At 34.7% G+C, this 11862-nt stretch overlaps 1 non-coding gene across 1 annotated transcript; it reads left to right on the forward strand.

Annotated features, from left to right (window-relative positions):
- Positions 1 to 2048: 2048 nt before the first annotated feature.
- Positions 2049 to 2121, forward strand: Smp_tRNA_00025_Thr.1. Its single transcript has one exon. It is a non-coding gene (tRNA).
- Positions 2122 to 11862: the final 9741 nt, after the last annotated feature.

Below are 11862 nucleotides of genomic sequence, written 5' to 3' on the forward strand. Positions count from 1 at the left end.
TGGAAATTCGCTGTCAAATTTATGCGTATGCAAACAGTATGTAATGATTATTACACTGTCAGGAAGCTAGCTGAATCATTGTCCTGTATATTCCTTTGCATACCACATTCACAAATGTGTTTACAGGTTATTAACTGCCATATATATTTGGAAAATATGTGACGTCCTCCTGATTTTGAATACACGAATATATTCCAATAACATTCTGTAGCTTGAGGTGATCAGCTTCAATCGGTTCTAGTTTTCATTTATACTGATCTGTATTTGCCTACTAGTGAAATCACATCGAAATTTCTCTCTTGTCCTACAGTTTATCGTCCATCTGAGGACTAAATTTTTTACATTTTTAGACGAACTACATACCATGACAAATAAGCTTGCAGTGAACGGTGAATTAGTGTGTGAAACCAATTCATCATTCCGTTCAAAATTCTAGAGTGTCTTTAAAAATTATAGAAATTACACATTAAATACTTCACTTGTACACCATCTATCGGTTTTCATTTACATTCTTCATGATTCTCCCAAATGTGTTTGTATACCGATTGCACATCAGAATTATCACACTTGCTCAGTATATTACGGCTGCATTGATTCACCTCATCATCATATCCGATTCAAATGAAGAATGACAAGATCGTTCACAGAGTATCAAAGAACTAGTAGACAACAATCTGCAACCAACAGGGATAAGACCTGACACATATAAAGAAGACGGTAGTAAGTAGTCGACTTTGGTAGATGTGACATCCAAAATAAAAAAATAATTATTTCTTTATGATAAGGATGTGTTAGATTTATCTCATTGACGAATTTTAAGATTGAATCTCGATCAGTCTTTTTGTAATATTTGCAAATTGTGTGATTCGCATTGATCTAAGTTTTGTGACACTACTTATATATAATTGATGGATTGTAGCTGGCAGTGTAATCCAGGATTCGTTTCCCATCCTTTTTGAGGTTCGCCAAGCGAAAGCATCAACATCAGTATTGATTTCTACACCGAGACTTGAACCAAGTACCATCCACTTCAAGTAGATAACATGTTATCTATTGTATCCCTGAGTTTAGTTGGTCATTAACGATTTAGATGGGTGTGAATGATCCATGATTTCGAAATACTATGTGACATACTAGTCATATCGTGGCGGTGCCCCTCGAAAATAGCATTTAATGCAGTGTTATTCATTTAAAGTGAGCAACACAGTGTTTGAGTCCCAATCTTAAGTTCTATATTGGTTGAATATTTGTTTTAATTCTAGCAAATGAATAATTTTGAGATACTCATAATGAGACGATGCTGTTTATTTCATATTTTTGCATTAACTCTAGTTTGAGAAGTTGGTTTCGGAATGTTAATTGTCGATGTGTTAATTGCATTTAACATTATGGTTCACAGAAATCAGTTATCATTTTGAGGAATGATTGTCGTCTAACTGTTTCATTTACCACATCCCTCATACTATTTTCATTTTCATCAACCAATATTCCGCTTCTTATTGCTTGTAAACCATATTAGAAATCGAATACCGATTTATAGACATTTAATTTCACACATTACAATCTTTTACTGCATCAATGTTTTCAACATAAACAAATAAGAGTTAATTAATATTGACGGTGAATATTGTTAATGAAAGAAGAAATTTGTGATTGGTTATATTGACAATGGGGGTAAATGAGAAATGAGTTAAATCCAGTTCATAATTCGCAAATTCAAATTGATTCAGTTTCTATCGCCACCTGGAATTAGAAACGAAACAAAAGAATGATTACTAATGTGATCTATCAATACAGTACAATATTTCTTCATGCAACACTTCACCGTTAAATAGTATTCCATATAATATTGTCAGTAAATTCGATTCAATAGGTTACTTACTTATCACTTCGAGTATTTGTGATAGAAATTCATGCTTAACTGAAATGTGAGAAAATGAAATAAATCAACATATGACTGAGTATTTCATTTACTTCAATATCTATTTCATCATTGATGAGATAGGCAACTGTTCAAAACGTTTTACTAGTTCAACAATGTTCAAGTGAAAGTGATGTGTTGGCTGAATACTTGCACTTTGTTTGACGGTTAGTTAAGTTTGTTCTATCGAATCGGTCTGCAACGTAAAACGCAACCTCGCTATCTCAACTTTGATGTTTTAATGGAGAACTATCACAAATATGGTGGATGCGTTGACTAAGAATGTTCGAGCTCGGGTTAGTACCAACAAACTGTTCGATTTCATTGGTAGCTTCCGTGTCATTTTGAATACTTTCATTCATTAAACTATCAGGTTGAAGCTTCTGTAGACATTTCACATAGTATCACAGTTTCTGGATAACCATTGTTCAGTGAATTACATGTGGACATGACATAGTTATTCAATAAAACAATCAAAATATTCAAATGTTGATCTTACAATTTTCGATATCCAAATATTTAACAGCAACGTATTTCAAATAAATCTGTTTATTAATTCGTATCAAATCTGAAATACAAAATGAATTCGGTTAGGACATCATCCATAAATATTGTTTATTTGAAGGAATCATTCAACGTGTTTTGAGCATCAAAGTAAAGGAAATCAGCATATATGAGGACAAAATGGATGGTGGATAAATAGCGGAGAGTCACTTTTTCCTTTTCGCCATTTCCCCATATCCCCACTCATTTGTCAAAGTCATTGTGAATATTTAGTCCATGCTTTTACCTTTTATTCATTCGACGAGATTTGTTCTGTAACATGAAATAATTCCTTCATGAATATTACATACGTTAATATTCGTTTCAAGTTTCATTGCAATCGGAGGTGATGCATGGTTTGTCGCATTTTTATATCTAATTATTTTACCTTGTTACAAGCAGAACATGGTCGGTTCTGTGACTTCATGATTGAGGAAACACAATTTCAGTGTACTGAATGAAAACAATTGCATATTCTAGAAAACACATTTGAAGATAATTTGAAAGCATTGGTGAGTGTGAATTCCAGTAAGGAATGTCAGGTTATATCTATCATATTCATTAGTATCAATAGAGTGATAATTTAAGTAAACTTACTAAATGTATTGTATGGTATCAGCTTGTTACAATTTCCGAATACGTCCTTAGATTGCATATCTAATTCGTTTACAGAAGAAATAATAAAAAAAGACAAATCACTTCACTAGTTGCATATTCAGTCTGATTAGAAACCATAATAATCTGGAGTAAATAAATTGTGATCGGAGATGTATGGTGACTGATGGAGGAGAAATAGGCTTCTTAACTGAATGCCACTGTATCCTGAAATTGATATTCATTTCGAGATTCCGCTAGCTACCGTCCATCTCTTCTAGAAACACTTGTGACTTAGTGACAATATTGAAGTGACCCGTACAGAAAGAATAACTGTCAAACCAGACTGATTAGTTGTAGTCTCGTACATCGATAGGAAAATTCAGATAATGGGTACACACAAACTGAATAAAATCTTAACTTAAAAGTCATCTGGCAAACTCATTGGAAATTTAGGATGCCTTACCGAAACTTCGACTATTTAAGTCGACGTGATGTACCCATACCGCATAAAACCTACATACATTTCGGCAAACATTTAAGGAGAGGTGATAATGGTCAAGATTTTCCTGTGATCTCAGATAAACTCTCGATGTTAATTAAACACTAGAATTTGCATACTGCAATTAGCAACGACGACATGGAAAATAAAAAATATGAAGTAAAGGTTGGGGTAAACTGTAGGTGAAATTAATTCTCTTTCATTATAATCACATAAACGACGTTTATACAGCAATACGGCTTAAATGCTTAACACAAAAACACTACTTGTTGTGAGCTAGACGAACACCCTGATATTCTCGACAGATGCAAGTGAGGCTGTGGATGAATCTTAAAAATCACATCTACAGAACTACTAACCCTCACTCATTTATACAATGTCCCCGTCTGTAAAGTATCAAACAGCTGTAATTATTGATAGGCTAATAACATGGATTAGATCAGATGAAAATACAAGAAGTCGTTATTATTTGAGATGGATAGGAATAAACTGCGTGTAATTCATTATTTTGACTTACTTTTATAGAGTTCAGCTTTTTCTATAATAGGTGCTTCTAAATTCAATGAATCGAAATTAACATCCGCTGTATAGAATTAGAGAAGCTGAAGAAATAACAAACGTTAACATAGTAAGGGATTATAACATTTGAATTTGTAATAATAAGGTTTTGAGATTCCTCAAGGACAGTACTCAGGACCGAATGCGATGGACCTTTGTTACCACATGAGATATGTTAATTAAGTTATGATATATCTGATATCTTGAGATTCATGTATTTCTCATTTGTTTTGACTCGTGATTCATCAGCTCAACTCACTTTCTCTCAGGGCTGATTTCCTCAAAGAAACTTGAATATGACTCCTTTCAAAGTGTTGATTTGAGTCCGGGGTTGGTGGTTTCGAGCCTCAGCGTGAACAATTCCATTATGATCGAGATCTATTCATCCTACCAGTCTCAAATAAGAGAAAACTGTATTGTTGAATTGTCATGTTAAACGAATAATTAATATCAGTTTGGGGTGTGTTGTTTGTTATTTATGTGCAGGTGAGAATGATAATGATTGGTTGTTCTACTAAGTCAGAAATGTGGATAGTGTGACAGGTGTCATATGTGTCATATATTTACCTATCCTGATTATTATTGTTGTTGGATTGAGTCAGACTTTGGGTGTGTGGAAATATATTGACGTTCTAGTGAGGCTAATCTCGTGTTCTTGATCTGAGTTGTGTTGAAGTCTTGTAGAATGGACACTTGGAAGGAATCTAGTGTAGATATTCGTCTAAGGTAAATTACCGTCCTACATGCGTGTAAAAGTTGAAAGGACTGTTATAACAAGAAACCCTAGCGTTATAACTAGTATCCTACCGTTTATAACAATTGGCGACGTGATCAAAACGAATCTACACTTACATATTCAGTTAAAATGAATTTTAAAATGGATGATCTGAAAACCTTATTACAACGGCAAAATTCTCTAATTGAATTATTAGTCAAGAATATGTCGATATCCTCAAGAACCAATGTGTCTAATTCCACTATGACACCGGATTCTATTGCAAATTGAATTTGATCCAGAAAGTGGAGATACTTTTGAGGCGTGATTTAAACGTCATAAGGATTTGTTAACTAATCATTGTAAAGAGCGCAACAAAGGTTCAAAACTGAGATTAATATTACGAATGCTCGGGGTGTCTGAAAATGAAAAATTCTGTAATTCTATCATCCCAAAGAAGCCATTCGACATAACCTTCAAAGAAACTATCGAAGAGTTGTGTTGAAGTCTTGTAAAATGAACACTTGGAAGGAATCTAGTGTAGATGTTCGTCTAAGGTAAATTACCGTCCTACATGCGTTTTAAAATCGAAAGGACTGTTACAACAAGAAACCCTAGCGTTATAACTATTATCCAACCATCATAACAGTTATGTTTTCGATTGACATCATCAACCGATCATTGTTGAAACACTACCACTAAATATATCAAAGTTTAATTCACAAAATCGTTCATTTTGAGGAACTTTCGAAGTTTTATCAATAGGAGTTACACAATGTTCACTTCACTGCATATTGTTAAGAGAATTAGTCTGCAAATTATGTCATTGTGCTTCGAATGTTGAAAAAGTACTCGGTTATTAAAAGAACTTACGATATTTCGCCTTGTATTGTTTCTGGAAATTTTGAATAGCTATAAAAGCAATAAAGGAGAATTCAAATTAATTTGGTTTCAATATGGATGTCTATGAATAAGTTATATCTGATGAAGTGATAGGTGAATGTGGTTTGATAGACTACTGAGTATCTTGCGCATTGACTGGATTTAGAAACATGGACCGATGATGAAACTATGTGAATTATTTCGACCATTCGCTCAACACGTGTTGAAAGTCTCAATAAACTAATCGACAACGTTTTACTTGTCTAAAGCCTTGGTGTTCACCACGATATCTGCCTGTTCTAGATTTGGTGTTTATCGATGTTGATTACAAACTCATGTTGCAATCTCATTATGTAAGGATGAAATCTTCGAACGTTGGACTTTGTTTACTTTCACAATAAGAGATGGATTTGCTGGTCAGTGGATTCAAAAATTTAACACGGAAGTAAATAACAATGAAATTACGAATTAAAATTAAACCACTGTATGAGAATAATTTTTGTTACTTGACAAAGCTTGAATGGCTCTATGAGAGATCCAATATTCAGTTCTACATGTGTTATCTAAAATCATTAATGTAATATGAGAACTGGATTATTGTTCACATACACCTATCGATATTCTTCATTGCATTTGATCTGCTTTTATGATTTTATCTGAAATGAACAAGACAATGTAGAGCAACTCAGTTAAAGAACAAAGTGATCTTGTTACATTTCAAAAAGGTAGTGCGAAAGATTATTACAATGAAGATTGAATAATCAAATTACCGCTAAGGGATTTTATTTTGCTGTCACAGGATTCGATGTACTTTATGATCTTTACCATCCGTTCTAAAGATTTACAAGACACACACATGACATTGAGTTTAGTTATCATGTTTGTCACTGGACATTCAAAATATTTACTTGTGAAAGCATTTATCAGTAACATTGAGAAAACGATTTCATTCCGATGAATATATTGAAGTCATTATATTGCAGAACATCATACATGTCTCATCAACAAATAATTAATGTTGTGATATGATTTCAAACACACTATTATGCATATTTGAAATTGGAGTCCTCAGACACAAACAAATAAACCCAGTTATTGTTCATTTAAATGGTAGGTAACAACATGTATTTCATGAACACTTTTAACATTATCATAAAAAGTCTGTACAACGCACAATAACCATTACTTGCCTTTCGATTTAGAAATCTGTGCTATTAAATCTTCAAGTTGGTTTGATTCGAAATCTGAAAAATGAAATAGGATTAGGCACCAAAATAAGAATTTAAGTTAATTGTTGTAAACGTCGATGTAGAGATTCAAAACATAATTCAATAAGGCATTCTCATAAACCGTCATTGAAGCGAGTGCTTCATCATAAATTAGTTGCAACTGTTTATCGGTTAACAGAATAATTGAATACTTGCTGTACGTTTGAAGTTTGCGTTACGCTGACGCGGTATTTATTACAAAGTGCTTATATATCGTTAATCCCTAGTTTATAAATCAATAATAACATTCAATTAACCCTTGAAGAAAAATGGTTCCACTGACAGAAAAACGAGCTCGAAAATATACTATTTCTTCAGATATTGGCAACTCTGGTCTTACCAATACACCATGCTCTGCTACTCCTGTTGCACCAGATAATAGTGGGAGTGGGCGTATTCCACACATGTTGCTGGATGACTCTATATCCAACTTAATACTGAGTTCTAACTCACGAGCAGATGATATCGATCTTATTAAGAGCGAATTAGCCGCCGTCTATAAGCAATTAAGTGATATGCGTTCTAAAGTGGAGTCACTTGCGGGCTCTTTATTAAAGTATGATGATCTTAAACTAGAACTAAAGACACTGTCACCCCCTTCGACTGCTCTTGTAAAAGGATGCATTTCATGCGGAACTTGAAGACAGGATCAAAGTAGAATCCGTCATTGACTTGATAGCTAGTGAAGTCACTAAGCGAATTATCTCTCGAAATAATATGATTATATATAATATACCGGACAAAGTTGCCATTAAAACTGTAAGAAACTCGATATTAAAGGCAGCTAATCTCCAGGACACTCCATGCCAATGTATCCGACTTAACAGAAAACATCAAAAATACTCGTGCCCTATCCCGTTTAGATCCGATTCCCATTTATCAGCGGAACGTTTGAAAGAATCTGGACAGCTAGTCTGTGCGCATACGAAGTTTAAAAACGCTCGTATAGTCTCAGACAAAACCACCAATCAAAGACTAACGCAAAAGCGTACCATGAACGAAAATAACATTGTTGGGGTCACAACAAATGTGATCGCGCCAGCAGCTGGACCCACTGGTGCAGCTAATCTATCTCCTGTTAGTCAGTGTACTGATACACCAATGCAGTGTGCTAGTTTGCCTCTCATACTCCTAGTGGCCATATATAACCAGGACATATTTGATGGAGACACTAATGTCATTCTTTCCAGTGTAATATCTGAAGCCCACAATCAAACACCTGATTCTATTGTGAAGGCTCATAAAAACACTGCTAAACCTAAAAAGAATATACCAATTAAGAAGAAAGTAAAAAAACCTTCTGGTTCTAGACCGATTACCAAAAATATTTCAACGGCTGTTGTTCTCCTTCATTCTACACAAATTTACATTATCTATCTCTTCAGAGGCTCAATGATATTGTGTGGCACACATGTAATCTGTTCCTAGTTTTAACAATTTTTATGTATTCAAATAAGTAAAAACATTAATATTCAATATGGCCATTTATGTTCTACAGGAGGGTTGTGGTGTTGGCTACTTATATACACTTGATTGATAGTTTGTAAATTAACTGTTTACTGTACGATTGTCAGACTTTAATAAGGTATTCTGTAATTCAGCAATCGACATCAAATAGTTAAAATGAACTCTTCATTGTCGAATCCCGTCCCTGTTAGAAGTGAGGTTCTTCAGGGTAGTGTCTTAGGTCCTTTGCTCTTTTTAGTTTTCATTAATGATATTTGTGAGTGTTTTAATGTGGGACTTTTGTTTGCAGACGATCTTAAGGTGGTGTACTCATTTTCTCCACATGAGCTGAGCTATATTCGAAATTGCATCAGCACGGAGCTTAACAAAGTAGCACAGTGGTGCTCAAAATGGCAGCTGGAGCTGAATACAGCTAAATGTGGTTGGCAATGCTTCGGTGATACGTCACTCAACTTCGATCTTACCATAAATGGGGAAATGTTATCTAGGTTACACACAGTAGTAGATTTGGGACTTAGGTACTCCGACGACTTGTCGTTTACTGAACAGATAATGAAACAAACGTCCAAGTCTCAACGCCTTATAGGTTTCATAACTCGAAACCTTCATAACAGCGAACCTCGTATTCTGATGTGCAAAGTCTGTGTTCGACCACTCCTCGAATACTGCGCGTTTCTCCTTAGTAGCACGCGCATAAAGGATAAATTAAGACTGGAATCAGTACAGAGACGATTTACATTTCGTACTCTTGGACCTGATAGTGTCTTGACGTATAATTCGAGGTGTAGTAAACTAGGGCTTGACCCTTTATGGATAAGGAGACTCAAACCTAACCTTATCTTCTTTTTCAAAATACTCAACAAACTCTCCTTCACGTCCAGTCAGGCGATTCAATATGCTAAGGCCTCACATTACGACATTCGTAACTCCTTGTCTTTAGCGAAACGAACATATTCTAGATCTTCTCTCTATATGAATTACTTTACCTGTAAGTTTTCTAGGCTCTGGAATAATCTACCCCAAACTATCCGTATGTTAAACCTTCTCCTATTGTTTGTTCGCTCAAATAATGCTTTTTGCTCCTCTGAAAATGCATTAAATGCTCTAGCGCCTGCAAGTGTATCATACTCCACAAGTGAGATTATGGGAACTTTAAGTGTTTAACCTCTTATATGCTATCATTATTTTGTTGTTCCGTGCTCTTTGCTTTAATCTTACTTTCTCTAGTAGTAGATAATTATCAATAACTCGCTCTGGCACTGGAAATAACCTTACAGAACAACATTGATTAATCATCAGGCTATCCACTTAAGAAAAAAATGACAAGTTCCCTTGTGTTGCATTGGCTTGCCGTGATATATGCTATATATAAACTACTTATCAATTACTAAACCAACAAACATAAAACTTTCGTATATTTCATGTTTGCTCTCTACAATAAATGTTGATTTTTGTATCAATCTGATCATGCCTGTAAACTGGTGTGAATTCTGTAAATATTACTTTCAGAATATACTAATATTATTATTCATTGTAAAATTGTGCTATATAGTTTGATGAACGATTTCAATCGTGGAATATAAATCCCAACAAGAAGGGGAGTGTTATTTTTTTCGATTAGTCCGTGGTTTCAAAAATCAAATTTAAAAATTATTCAATGACTGTAGTTTGGTGATTGTGTTTGATGTGGTGGACGATTACTACTAGGATAATACACCAGAATTGACAGTTCAAAGACGAAAATCAATGATTGAATATCAACGAATAGTTATCAACAGGAACAAATATTTTGACTGAAACAATGTTTCGATCAATTACTGGTACGTGGTTGAATTCTCACAATGGATTAAAACAGTATACTTATGTCTAAAACCTGTCTTACACTATTCAGAAAGTAAGCAATCTAGAAATTTAAGAAAACAGAAAAATTTGCTCAAACATTATTCAAAGCACAACAATCCACATAAATTACACACAGTTTTAATCAGATTCAATACGTGCTTTAAGACTTATAACGACGATGGTGGTGAGGATGAGAATGATAGTAATATGATTCTGTTTGTACAGTGGATCAGATGTGAATATTTCAGGATGTAATTGTTAACGTGTATTTAAATAATAGTGATTACTTACCAGTCTGTAAGGACGTATGAAGAAGTAAAAGCAGTGCAGCTACGTGAAACGAGTAAGACACACTTGCAGGCGCTAGAGCATTTAATGCATTTTCAGAGGAGCAAAAAGCATTATTTGAGCGAACAAACAATAGGAGAAGGTTTAACATACGGATAGTTTGGGGTAGATTATTCCAGAGCCTAGAAAACTTACAGGTAAAGTAATTCATATAGAGAGAAGATCTAGAATATGTTCGTTTCGCTAAAGACAAGGAGTTACGAATGTCGTAATGTGAGGCCTTAGCATATTGAATCGCCTGACTGGACGTGAAGGAGAGTTTGTTGAGTATTTTGAAAAAGAAGATAAGGTTAGGTTTGAGTCTCCTCATCCATAAAGGGTCAAGCCCTAGTTTACTACACCTCGAATTATACGTCAAGACACTATCAGGTCCAAGAGTACGAAATGTAAATCGTCTCTGTACTGATTCCAGTCTTAATTTATCCTTTATGCGCGTGCTACTAAGGAGAAACGCGCAGTATTCGAGGAGTGGTCGAACACAGACTTTGCACATCAGAATACGAGGTTCGCTGTTATGAAGGTTTCGAGTTATGAAACCTATAAGGCGTTGAGACTTGGACGTTTGTTTCATTATCTGTTCAGTAAACGACAAGTCGTCGGAGTACCTAAGTCCCAAATCTACTACTGTGTGTAACCTAGATAACATTTCCCCATTTATGGTAAGATCGAAGTTGAGTGACGTATCACCGAAGCATTGCCAACCACATTTAGCTGTATTCAGCTCCAGCTGCCATTTTGAGCACCACTGTGCTACTTTGTTAAGCTCCGTGCTGATGCAATTTCGAATATAGCTCAGCTCATGTGGAGAAAATGAGTACACCACCTTAAGATCGTCTGCAAACAAAAGTCCCACATTAAAACACTCACAAATATCATTAATGAAAACTAAAAAGAGCAAAGGACCTAAGACACTACCCTGAAGAACCTCACTTCTAACAGGGACGGGATTCGACAATGAAGAGTTCATTTTAACTATTTGATGTCGATTGCTGAATTACAGAATACCTTATTAAAGTCTGACAATCGTACAGTAAACAGTTAATTTACAAACTATCAATCAAGTGTATATAAGTAGCCAACACCACAACCCTCCTGTAGAACATAAATGGCCATATTGAATATTAATGTTTTTACTTATTTGAATACATAAAAATTGTTAAAACTAGGAACAGATTACATGTGTGCCACACAATATCATTGAGCCTCTGAAGAGATAGATAAT

This window comes from Schistosoma mansoni, chromosome 2 (assembly GCF_000237925.1).
Source record: "Schistosoma mansoni strain Puerto Rico chromosome 2, complete genome".
NCBI lineage: Eukaryota > Metazoa > Platyhelminthes > Trematoda > Strigeidida > Schistosomatidae > Schistosoma > Schistosoma mansoni.